Below are 13120 nucleotides of genomic sequence, written 5' to 3'. Positions count from 1 at the left end.
GGATAAAAACAAGATTCAAAATAACAAAGACTTATTACTAACTAATCTATATTTTAATAAAACATGAAGTAAAGTAGACTATTGCATAAGAACATATACAAAACGTTCGTGAACTGGCATGATCTAATTTTTCTTTATGATAAGAAAACTACAATAATATTCTCAGGACTATAAAAAAGCATTACAGGAAAAACTGTTGAATATTATTAGTAAAATGAATATCAAACCACTCCTAAGTCTTTACCAAAAAAAAAAAAAGTATCTCAACACGTTGCCTTACCAGGAAAACTAAGCACAAAAATAATTTTAAATATTTCAGCCGGAAGCCTTTTATTTTTAGGATGTAGTTGGGGCTACAATCATCCCTTCAACAAGGTAGGTAATTTGTTCAAAAAACACTACTGAACAATAATATGAACAGCTTCAGCTAAGTAAATATGAGGAATTTGGGCTGACCCTCTCTTCTCAGGGGCTGCCTTAGTCCCTACATCTGTACATATGACCTGCATCTTTTCCAGTGTGTAATTTGGGAAGTACTTGCTGGAGTCAGTGCTATAAATCCTTTCTTTAAAGATGTATATAGCAAAATTGTCTTCTACTCCAGTATTCTCTCCCTCTGGTTTTTGTCAAGTATTCCCTTCTGAGAGGGCTCAATGTAGGGTCCACCACACCAGCAAAGAGGGTTCCTTCCTCTCCCACATCTGTGAGATTAGGAGATGCTCAGGGAAAAGATGAAGGCTGGGCAATTTTTATCTACCCATGAATATGGGTAGGTATGGTAAGCAGCGAATGAATGCAAGTTTACTTTCCCCATGCAGGCAAGGACTCTACAACAATTATTTGCATGATTGTTGTGTCAAGGCTAAATTTTTTTTTATATTTTCTACTGATGAGAAGCTGAAGGCTGTAAGTGAGCTGTTCTGTTTTACAAAGGATAATTCTGTAATTTGTGACTAGACCAGTAATCTTCTTTATTTCAAGGTTAAAGCTTTTTATGCTCATCTAAGGGATCCTTCTGTAGCTTAGGAGATAATATTCTAGGTTAGGAAGATCTGAGGCATACAACAAGAACAAGATGCTGAAGAACCATTTTTCGCTAGAGCCTTGACTTGTCAAATCTCTAAACACGCTGCGAAGCACATCTTTCATAGTTCTCTGCTTAGGCTGTGAAGGTGAATAGACACATATATTGTCTCTGGTTATTCCAATTATGTGGTAATTATAAATGCACAGGAGAGGCGTGCTTAAATTCTAGATGAATGCAGACAAAAATACAGGGGAAAGATAGAAATAAAAATACATTTTTGTGGTATAAGCTTCTAAACATCAGTAGGAAAGGGGTTTTATACCCCCTTTTCTAGAAACATGGTAGCAAGATATTTCCTCACAGTAAGCTTTTGCAAGCAGTGGAAGAAAGATTCCAGAAGCTGAAAGAGGATATCCACTTAACCACAATACTCTTTCTATAACCCAGTCAAGCTCATTGACTACCTAAGCACTGGAACAGTCAGGGGTGCCATTACAGTCCCTCTGTATCCAGAGTATGAAAGGAGAGAAAAATAAAAACCAGACTCATAAATCTAAGAGGCTCCTGAATTCCTGGTGGAAAACACTTAAAATAAAATACTTCATTGTTTTAATTTTAGGGTCTGGAGCATGTAAAAGCATCTCATAGAGTTAGTTCTTTTCCAGTGTGTGGAAATGTAGCTGGATACAATTAAACATATGCATCAATGAAAATAGTTTTATGGACCTAGTCTGACTGAAACTGTTACTATTTTGCATGTTTAATGTAAATTATTTTTATGTTCACCAAGAACAAAGAGGGTAAAAGAAGAATGAATATAGAATAACATATAAAAGAAAAGTAATAAGTTGTTTCTATAGTAAAAAACAAACATTCTTACTATCATCTACTTAAAAATGCAAAAGATACAGGTTTACCAGTAACCAGAGCATTATATTTCTGAATACAATCCTAGCCCATTCACAGTCCAACTTCCAATCCCTTTCTTTTCACTCTTCTCTGGAATACCTAAACTGTTGTTGATACATGCTTATATTTGCATTTATCTAGTCTCAAGTAGGAATTAAATCCAGTATTTCTCACTGAAACCACTTGAAAACTACACCACTCTGTTTCTTTGAATACCAGATACAGAGTACAAACACCTACTGTTTTGGTTCTTAATATTTAATCCCTTATACTTGGTTGGAGCATTAAAAATTTTGAACATTATAACCAAGACATCCAAGAAAAATGGCAATAGGACAAAAAAAGGGAAAACAAGTTCTCTCTCCTGTAGCAAGCTCTTTCACAGACCTCTTATGGCTTTTGCTTAAAGTTTAAATGAAATAGAAAGTAATTCTTAACGCCAGATGCTTCCTTTAACTTTCAGAAGTTGTTTACATTGGGTAAAGATTCAAGTTATAGAAAACAAGACACATAGATAAAAGTTTATTAGTTTTATTTCTTACCTCCTTAATTTTTCAACTCAGCTGTGTATGAGCTTAAAAGTCTGTGGACTCCTGTGAATGTCCTGAAGGAGTGACATAGATTTTAGCCTCCAAGATATTGCATTTAAAGAGAACACCAAAAGTAGCATTAATAGCACTGAAATAATTTTCTTATATTTCACCTAGACACCATACAATATTCTGATATCAAATGTTTTGTGCAACGCCTTCAAAATGACCTAAAAAATCATCTGACTAGTCATGTTGTATTAAAAACCTTACACTTATTTTTTTAAAGATAGGTGATAATGGGGATTTTGTTGGTGGACTGAGAACTGGGCACATTTTCTGATTGGTGTCCAGGAAAGTCATGCCATATTTAAAGCATTCATGACAACTGCAATATGTTACAACTCTGATTCTTCACTTTTATTTTGATGATGCCTTTAAAGGAAATTCTATTTAGAAAAGTGAATGCAACAGCAACATCAGTTTCTACTTTTATCACCTTTCAGCTACTTTCATTCAGTTCAAAAATATCTGAGTCCCTGAGCTCTGACAGCATGATAGGCATTTTCTGCTTGCTCATCATTATCAAATAAAAACAGATCCTGCCATATACCCTTTCTTCACAGCAGGCTACATTGCATTCTCAGCCTCACTGCTCAACTCACTGTACTCATATTACATGGGGAATAGACCCAAAAAACTGCCTCTAAACAAGTTAAAAAAATTAAATCTCTTTTAAAATACATTTGTAACTAAAAGTGTTAGCTGTCATTAAATATATACAATAAGAAAATCTGGTATAACAGCACCATATGCAGTCATCAGGCAGAGGGGGAAATAAAACATGGGATATGATAAATTCTAGGTAACCATTACTACTTACGGGCCTTTAACAAAACTGTTAATTAATAGTGATTAAACAGACTTTGTTCAAAGAACTAGAATAACTCACAGAAAGCTACCTCTTTGTGGTAAGGTAATACATGAAATAAAGTTCGCATATTTATTGTGTTGGTTTATAAAACTTAGTAAAAAAAAATCATTACCCTTACACAGCTCAGCATTTCACTGACTGTGTTCCCAGATGCATCATTTTAAGACTACAAGTTTTTGATGTGCTTGATCTTTAATTCTCAGTATAAGAAGCAACAAAGATTTGAAGGAAAGGAACAGCAAGTGTAGGTTGCCTGGGTGCTTTTCAGACGTGTGCTTTTCAATATGCATCTCACAGTTCCTAATGAAGTTTCTGTCTTCCTTAAAAGATGAAGCAATTGTTCACTTTACCCTGAGTGACCTCTGCTGGCAAAATAACTCCCAGGCACACAGGTTAAAAGCACTAAAAGCACCTTCATGGTTACATCATGAATGTACACACACATAGAGAACTCATTCATTCTTGGTGAGGACACTGAAAATTAAAATATTTGCATACTCAGGAAGTTATTGTCCAAGAAGCATTGAATAGTTTTGTTGAGTCACTCAGTTTATCTTTCTCTTAGAGTCTTTTAAAGGACTGTACAGCCAGAACTTCATTTAGAGGCAGCATTTTCATGTAGCAGCTACTGAAAAAGTAGTGGCATAGAATAATAAACCTGGAGTTTAATCCTACATGTAGGTCTGGGGTTATACCATGGTACAGAATAGTTTCTTTCAATCTTATTTTCTGGAAGATACTTCTGAATCTGGAATGCAGCCTTGTATATTTTGAAAAGGATTTTTAGAATTTGTGAACTGAATTAATCAAGTCTTACTTGACCATTATTTTCAGTAAATAAAGTCAATCATAGATTTACCCCTGGTTTCATACATCCTTAATGGAGTATAACTAAAACTTATTTCTTTTGATGCATATCAGAATGGTACCATGAGAAGTTTCTGTTTAACACAACTCTCTAATTTAAACAAAACTAGTTAAAAACATGAGATCACTACAATCCAAAAAAAAAAAAAAAGACAACTACAATATATTGATTTACTGCATGATGTTTCCCTTATAAAAATACCCACATAATAATAGATAAGAAATGGCAAGAAAACACACCACAGTGTTAAATAAGAACATGTATCCTGCTCTGGCATCTCTCAGTAAGTATTTCTGAGACAGCGCGAAAATGACCTTTATAGAAGCAACAGATGTATCATGGTTTTGGTAGTGTAAGTGGTATCTAAACACTTTTGTAAAGACCTCAGAGAAGCACTGTAAGGAGTTTTGACCAAGAAAATTATTACAATTCATGGCTGCTGATCACTGCAATATTCTACCTTATTTAACAATGGCCATGAAAAAAAAAAAAAAAGGGAAATGTATTAGGTCTCTGCCTCAGCAAATAGTGAAATCTATTTATATGCAAATAAGCCATCCATTATTAGTTTGAGGAAAGACATAGGCATAAAGGAAAAAAATAAATTTTCACTAGAAACCCTTAATGAAATCTATTTCAAAGCATAACATTTTGCAAGAGCCCTCATTCATGTAATATTTGTTCAAGCCTATGAGGGAATTGGTGTGTTCTTACCTTAGATGAGAACTGATACCACGCTACTTCCATGCCAATTTATTATATAAAATGCATTTATTTCCTTGTGTAGAAACAAATTTATAATTGTAAATGTACTGCTTCCTTATAAATAAATGTATTCTATTCCTACAAAGTAGTTTTATGTTCATTTGACTACTTAAAATTTTCAGTTATTTCCTCATATTTTTAAATAATGAACACCAGAAGATGGGAAAACATCAAGATTGTAAATTTTCAGAGAATAAGGCCTCCTTTTAGAAAACTTGATTTCATGGCTGAAAAATCCCAACTTTAATCTGGTGCCTGATTTTTATGTTAAAAAAGCAACAGGACCAAGAAAAAAAGTGAATAAAACAACAAAAAAGCAAAGCCTTTCCTGCTATAACGAAGGTGCCAATAATCTAAAATCTGTTTCTCTGAAAGAAAAAAATGTTGGATAACTCAAGTTAAGCATTCAGCAAACACAACAAAGAAAAGCAGGAAATAGTGTAATGCTCTTACACTTAGAGCCTTGAATAGCTGAAGGCAAGACCCGATGTCAAAACTCTAAATACCATCTCTTCTTACTCCTCTGAGTACATAGTTTTTTTTTTTCTTGCCAGAATCTGAGCTTGTATGAACTATACCTAAGTGAAGATAGGCATGGAAATTTTGACACTGCACTGTGATATTTTGGAAAGACAAAACACCTTTTTCATTATTCCACGTTTTCAGCCAACCAGCCCAAAACCCATTCATTTTCTGAATACACTATGTCAAATAAATCCTGTTTCTGTGGAATTCTGTTGAGTAACTTGTGAAACTCATTCAGCAGAATCAGAGCACTCTCCCCTCTGCTGCTTTCAGCCCCATCAGCTGAAGCCAGTGCAAACCACATCCACCAGCACTGAGGACCCAGCACCCACTGGAGGGGCTGGAACCACACAGCTCGTGTGGGATGCTCATTAAGGGCCATCTGCTGGAATATTCCTTAGTGATAATGATTGATAATGAGCAAGAGCTAACCATTAGCACAAATTGTGTGGCTAATGAGCATCAGCCAAGCGAAGGGGTGCTCTGAAATTTGAAACTGGCCTGATTTATTCACCTTCCAAAGATGCCCACCACAGCAACTTTGCACTCCTAGGCTTATATACAGATATTTGCTTGCAACAGTGCACTCAAATATGGAGAATGTTACCCAAAAAGTGAAATTATTGAAAATTACTACTCACACTGGAATTAGAAGGTCTGAATGTCAGTTATTTCTCATGAAACTATAAAAAACTGGTTTTTTTAAAGAAAACTACACAAAGACAGTTCAATTTCATCATGTTATTTAAGCATATATTTTTCTCTATTTCAATCCTTCATATCCTAAGCAAAATTTAATATTTAGCACATATTGTCACTGAGATTCTTCTAGATCTTCCTGAATTAATAATTCCAGACATGACCTTATACCAAAGCAGAGATTAGTTCTAGCAAAGGACAGACAACTCACTAGGTATTCTATTTAAAGAAGCGCTGTAAGAAACACGGTTTCACTTTTAAGTCTAAAAATTCATAGCAGCACATTCAAAATGGGGCATTTGCCAGTAGTGCTTTCACTCAAATTTTTAATATCTCAACCTCTGGTTCCCGTACCAGCGGTACAAAAAGCATATAAAGAACAGAAGAACAAGAATATTTCCTAATGGGTATAATAAATCAAAATTACACCAGTAAGAAGCAATTACAGCATATTTAACTTCAAAGCGCTCTTACCACTCAAGTCAATCTCTAAAATTATGTGTTAATTTTCATCCAAGTCATACTAAAAAAAAAAAGCCTAAAATTTTCCACCCAATGAGCCTCTTCTATGACCTTTTCATTGATCAAATTGTCTCATATTCCCTTAAAACCTTTTGGCTACAGTGACACTATTAAAAAGGCCATAGCTATTTAACTTGCTGCTGTTGAAATCTGCCAACAATTGCATTCATAACATTACTAAAAGGATGCATTTTTCAAAGACTGTGGTCCCTTTATGTCTCAAACTAATGTCATACCTGTCAATTCCTGAGAACCTACAGACTGCTCAATACCAATTACTTTTTCAACACTAATTTTAAGCTTTGAATATAAGGTGAAGAGGAGAGTAAAAACAAAGCCTTTCTGACTACTCCAGTACTTCTTGAAAGGAAAGATGACTCTTACTTAAAATTAACAGTGATTCATGTTGGGACTACTGCTTTATATCTTCGCATCTAATAAAAACTGACATTTTAAAACAATGCATATCAATATGCAAATATCAATAAAAATTAGATGATGCTCAGAAACATCTCCTTAACTAACCTAACTAATTCTAGAAGATTTCAAGTAGAAGAAGAAATATAAAATCCAACAAATTCATAATGAGCAAGCAATCCCAAGACTCGTGAAAACAGTTCAGTTTAGCCAACATCAGAATTATAAAGTATCAACCAGACATCAATGGCAATCTCAACATCAAGACAGCTGGGTGAGGAGAAACATCACTAACAAAGCTATCACTGTTCCACAAATAGATGGAGGTACCATTTACACCTTCTGTTATCACCTTAACTAAATTACCACTATACAAGAACTCTGCCTCTGCAAATGAGGCTCTAAGAAGCATCTAAACAACACATTTTTGTGTTAGATTTTTTTGTTGACTAGATTTTTTTTTTTTTTAAATCATTCCCTCACCAGAACTGCCCATCATGTCAATCTCCTCCAGAAAAAAAAAAAAAAAAAGAGCAGACATGCAATAGACAAAGTAATCATATCTGGGTCCTTTATATTAGGAAATTAACATTAGAAAATACACAGCCCCTCATCTTCTATTTGTCTCTTGCCCAAAAGAAATCTATGCAGGTTTTAACACCCAAAGCACAGACCTTAAACCTGCAGATAGATTACAAGGTACAGTAACTGAACCACTGAGACAGCATTAACAAGGCTGACATGCCTCTGACAGTTTCTACTGTGAACTTGCTTCAAAAATGAAAGACCTACATAATTATTTAACTTCACAAATAGAGTTAAATTACTTCTCCATGAATTCTAGGGAAAAATTGAAAAAAAAAGGAACCCTTCTCTTCTTCCCACCACAGGGATATTAATGTATTATCTAGACTAACACACCCACTAAAATGTCACCATGGGAACCCCTTTATGAAAATATTAGACCATCAAAACCATCCTTAAAGACATTCTCTCATAAACCAAAGAGTAAATTTTCTCCAAGGTACATCCAATTTTTCCTGAAAAGTTATGCATTATAACCCATCTTTTCACCCCACAAGGCAGCAAGAATGCCACCAGCATGTGCACCAGACTCCCAGACAATGATGGCATCAGGATCTACCAGAAGCATTCATGAGTACAAGACAAAATGTTCACAGTTAAGTCCAGATACACAGGTTCCTACTTAACTCCCAATAACCCTTTAAGAATTAACTCCTACTAATCAACACAATATCCTGACACAATCCCAAAATATACTGACATGACAAAGAGATTTAAAACAGTTGGATCACCGAACCTTCGCTAAGCCTATGGGACATATTTCCAACTGAGTAAGTATCATACTTCTCTCAGGGTGATATATGCCTATACCATTATAACTTTCACAGGTATTGTGATGAACATCTAGAGCGTCAACTTCAAAATTGTCATATACAGAAAATCCAAAAACACAACTTATTCCATTGAACCAGTCACCATCCAATGTCAGTCTCAAACAAACTGGAACACACAGCTAGGTGGTCTTATATCACCGTATTTTCTTCAGGAAGAACACATTTGATACCCACCTAAATAGCCCTTTATTCAAAAATTTTACTGCACTAAGAAATACCTTTGCTAAAGTATCAATTGCAATTAATTAATTTTATTTACTACAAAACAGAAATCATGTAATACTTGTTGTAACATATTACCCTACCAAGACACTTAAACAATAAATCATTAATCATTTTGATCTATACTGGCAGAAAAATCATATCAGAATGATGCCTCCTAGCATTCAAATGTTACCCAGATTAACTAAACTCATCATTAAATGCAAATTCCCCAAAGTCTGAAAAGCACCAAATAAAATTAATTGTGATTGAGTTAGAAATGTAGATCTGCTATTATGCTTCCAAAATCTCATGATAAATACTTGTAAAACAGACATTTGACTCTTTCATTTCCTGAAAAGTAGTTGACTTAATGCTGTGCTAACCCATAGCTAAGCAGACAAAAATCAAATTCCACAAAACAAATTCAAATAATCCATAAAACTTAAAAAACATCCAATAATGCATGGGGGATACCTTTGCATATCAATTACCTTCCATAAAGGAAGCTAGAAAGAAAAATTGACAGCTTTATTGTATACCAAACGCCAAAGACTCATAGAGCAACTTTCGTTAGGACACAACTTTCACCCTCCTCCATTAATTTATAATCTGTCTTCTTTTTCTCTAGTAAACAACACCCATACCCCTTTTTTCTGTCTCTTCTTCTTGCCAAAATTATCTTCATGACAGGAGACAGCTATCTTTCCTTTGGGATGATCTGATGCACAGTCAATTACATTCAAAGCAATGGCCCACACACTGTATTCTGCATTAAAATTTGGTGCTTCTCTCAGACCTGAGAATGACCGCTGGACACAGGTCCTTTCTCTTAAATTTGAATGTCAGAACCACAGAACAGTCAACAATTTAAAATACAGCATATTCCATTTCTTATCCAAGACTTGAATCCTCTGGGCAGGTGGAAAAAAAAAAGGACTTAAAAGGAGGATAAGGAAGAAGTAAAACAGGACAGTTGAGAGAGACTGGAGAGGTTTGCTGGAAGCACTGCTACAGCCATCTGTCCTTTCCTGCAGATGAGAAACCACTGGAAGAGTCTGAACACCATAACAAGTGGAAAAGGACCACAACTACTTGTACAATTTGTGCTTGGAGATGGGGGAAACAGAAACTTCACTCCAGCAAGTGTTGCTTCTGTCTAGGCAGTTACTCCTAAACAATATGACCAGATCTAAACTAAGCTTTGTCTGCATTATTCTCAGTAGAGGTGAAGACTTGATACAGCATTTTCTGAATGTAGTTCTCTCATTTGAATGTTAATTTTGCACATGTGAATGAGACTACTAGACCCAGTGAAAAAAAGGCATGCAAGTTATTTTTGTGAAATGAGTGAAAAAACAGTTGGTATGGCAAAGGGACAATCACCATCACCTATCATTTTAAAACTTCTTGAAAACATTTTCCATTCTATTATTGGACCAGGTTGATTAAGTTTACAAAGTCTTCTGTTATATAAACTTCTTGATCACAATAGTCTGAGTAACTTCCTGACATATTCTGCTTTTGTCAGATGTGGCCTTTGAAGACTCTCAGACAATTTGAGAAAACATGAAATTAATTTTCTAAAACTGACCCCAGATTAGAAGCACTATTGTCAAAGACAAAAGTACTTTCCAGGTCTTCTTACTTTTTTGTTTCTACAAGGGTCGTTTTATTTTCAAGCTCTGTAATATTTTTCAAAGTGGAAAAAAAAATAGAACTAGAGTTATGTCTTTACCTTGGGGCAAAATATCTGGTCACACTTCTATGAATTTAATGGGACTGCTATATAAAAGTAGAAGAAAATTAAAAATTGTGAAAGACAACTCTAGTTGTCTTTAGATGGAAGAAAATTAACAGTTTAAATTTCACTTTGGTGTATAATGAGTGGATAATTGACACTCTGGGGAACTTTACTATCTATAAAACACACTCCTTAATAGAAAATTAAATATCACACCTTTTTAAGTGGTCCCAAAATATTAGCAATCCTCATAAAAATTAAACAGCTAGAGGGAAAAAAGAAGATTCACAGCGTGTCCAGGAAAGTAAGAATTATATTTTATGTATACAAACTGTATTGCAGAAAACCTGTATACCTCTGAAATTACAAAAAGTCCTTGAATATGTTTACTTGAGTTACCTGCAGCATAAGATAACCAGTGCAAAAATGAATGAAAATAATTACAGATTTTCTATGTGATTGTCACATAGAACTGGTATTGCAGAATAGATTATTTTTAAATTATAGAATCACTTTACATAGAATTCAAGATCACCTGCAGCCACTACATCACACGCAGCACTGACAAAGGTACTGATAGCAAGAGCTGCATGATTTTCATCATGTGCCTTGAATTCGTAGGCATAGTTGAAGATGGAGATAGAATCCTGACTGTTTCCTTTCCTGAAAAGCAGTCTATCAGAGCTGGAGTTTGACATGTGTACAAGTAAACTTATTTCATAAAATACTGCTCAAACATTTCAGGAAAACCTGTTTATTTTATCTGTTCACAGTATGTAAATACTCAGTCCTTCAGACCAAACATTATTCTCACAGAACTTCCTTTTTATATCACAGCAATCCTGCCAGTTCTCCTGAAAAATCACAGAATCATAAAATGCCTAGAGATTGGAATGGACCTTACAGGTCACCTCGTCCCAGCCCCCTCTGACATGGGCAGGGACACCTCCCACTGGGACCAGGTTGCTCAGAGCTACATCGATCCTGAACACTTCCAGGGGTATCCACAGCCTCCCTGGGCAACTTGTTCCAGTGCCTCACCACCCTCACAATAAATAATTTCTTCCTGACATCTAACCTAAATTTTCCCCTTTCAATTTGTACCCATTACTCCTTGCGCTGTCACTGCAGTTCCTGATGAAGGGACCCCTCTCCAGCTTCCCTGCAGATCTCCTTCAGCTATGGGAAGGGAGCAGTGGGGTAATGCTGGTCCTGAGCAACCGTGTGGGAATCATTTGCTCTCCTTGTTTCCAGTCAGCTGTTCTCATCTCAGCCCATGATTTTCACCTTCTGTACCTCCAGTTCTTTCCAGCCTGCCACAGCAGGAGGGGAAGGACTAAGCAGGAGGCAGCATGCTTTGGAGAGTCTCAGTGGAAGCACTAAACTGGGGAGTGCCATTCCTAAATCACAAGATGGATGCAGCAATCCCCCTTTTCCTACATGACATAGCATATTAATTTCATTGACCTTCCTTGCCATTGCTTTGGTCAAAAGTAATCAGTATTTCAAAAACTACTTGTTATTTCAGTACTTATTCTCTTTAAAAAGGGGTTTTCTTATGCAACAATTGACTGTTTTCAAATTAAGAGTCTACAAATACAGACAATGACTTTATATCCATTTAGGACCAACCCAGATATTTTCTTCTGGGGTCTTTTCATTCCTCATCTTCATATAAATCAAAGGTCAGCTGAGTTGCTTTCACCTTTTAGACAACACTGTTCAACAATATGTTTTAAGAAGGATATCTCTTGCATATTTCTGGCTGAAAACATTTACCTGTTGTGTTATTTTTAAGGAACATGGCTGACCCATTATAGCTATTTAAACACAGATGTCTAGCAGCACATAAGAGATAAACCTACAGCTAAAGAGAAGGCACATTATTGCAAGAATAGTTGATGCAAACTAGTCCAAACCCACTCACAAGAATTAAAACAATAATTCTTCAGACAGGTAGAATTGTTTTGTCCATATGAAAAAAATGTTGCTATATTTATATAGGTAGTTAAACATTTATCATTCATAATAGCTAAATATTTATAATTCATAATATGAAATTTGAGACTATTTAAGACACTGTGATAGAGCTTCTATTACAGCACAATTGTTTGCATGCATGGTGATTTAAGAACTGCACTTCAGAAAGGTAGTAAATGTTACAGCACTAAAGTATGAAACCATAATATTCCCTCTACTACCCACAAAGGCTAAATTCATTCCAGGAAATACTATGAGAAAAAATTCCTGGGAGAAATAAATGTCTTCAACAGGGAGGATCTTCAATAATTTATCTTTAAACATATCAATTTATCATTTTAGCATTAATTTGATGTCTGTCTTTTCAAGGCATATTATGTCATTCATACTTAAGCAGAGGCCTTTTTAGGCATTTTCTTTATTTCTTCTTATTAAATACATTTTTATTTGTCACAAAAGATTTGAATGTTCTTTCTGCAACAGTCACTGTATTTTATTCCTTCTAATTTTTTTCACTTTCATAGAATAAGGATATTTTGGGGGGTTTTAGTCCATGAAACGCAGCAGATTTATGAAATAAC

Source organism: Melospiza melodia, chromosome 5, assembly GCF_035770615.1.
Source record: "Melospiza melodia melodia isolate bMelMel2 chromosome 5, bMelMel2.pri, whole genome shotgun sequence".
In the NCBI taxonomy this organism is placed as follows: domain Eukaryota; kingdom Metazoa; phylum Chordata; class Aves; order Passeriformes; family Passerellidae; genus Melospiza; species Melospiza melodia.
The sequence above is the reverse complement of the archived record's forward strand: the minus strand, read 5'-3'. Positions refer to the sequence as shown.